This window comes from Athene cunicularia (genome assembly GCF_003259725.1).
Source record: "Athene cunicularia isolate RWA chromosome 1 unlocalized genomic scaffold, athCun1 chr1_part1, whole genome shotgun sequence".
Classification (NCBI taxonomy): domain Eukaryota; kingdom Metazoa; phylum Chordata; class Aves; order Strigiformes; family Strigidae; genus Athene; species Athene cunicularia.
In genome coordinates, this window is record NW_020799091.1 from 67,448,579 (window position 1) to 67,449,555 (window position 977).

Consider the following 977-nt stretch of genomic DNA (forward strand, 5'->3'; position numbering starts at 1 on the left):
AACCTCACTTCAGGTTTGCAGATGACACTTAAGATTGATTTATTAAAAATCTTCTTAAGTTGTGTGATCTCTTTGCTCATGCTAATGTATTTAATAATGATTCTAACCTTGTAAATCTCAATTTCAACCATCAAAAGATTCTTATAATGACAGACTGTGAGAATTTACTTAGTGATACCCATTGTTACAGTTATTCAGGCTTTGGACATACAATGAATGTCTAGTCTAGTGCATCTCAGTGACTGGTAAAAGGTGATCTTGCTCCAGCAGATATTCTGTAAGGTTCTGCTGTGATACAGAACACTGAAGGCTTGCCAGATAGTAGTAGTGAAAGAACTACTGGGTCAATGTAGTTATCTTAACAGAAAATATCAAAAGGAATGAGTAGGAGATCCATACACTGTTCAGGATTTGTTTATGCTTTGCTTTTTTTCTTTTTTTTCGTGTTTCTGTCTTTTCGCTACATTTCATTAGTTATACACAAAAGCAGTTTTTAGGTAGGTTTAGATCTACCATAACTTCTTCCCTGTTGTGATTGAAAGTTAAAATACTGTAGACTTTGCAAATATACTCGCTTTGCATAAGTTAAAAGTATTTTTGGGTGATTGAAATTACAGGCCACTTTACATTCAAAATAATAGTACAAAGTACTTTTCTTGTTAAACAGATAATATTCCTTTAATATATATTAGACTTTAACTCTTTAAATATATATTTTCAGAATGATTGTATTTAGAGGGGAAAAGAGAACTGCTGTTATCATAGTTTTCACTCTTCCGTGAGGCAGTTATTTATGTTTTGGTTTATGTGGTTTTGTAATTTTGTACATACAGGATGTGTTGTAGAAGTTACAACATACCATGCTGGCTATGAAAAAATTTCTTTTAATCTTGTATTGATATGGAAAAAATTTAAAATTTCTTTAAATATTGACTGTTATTAAGCCAGGTTGCCACTATCTTTGTAGATTGTTATTA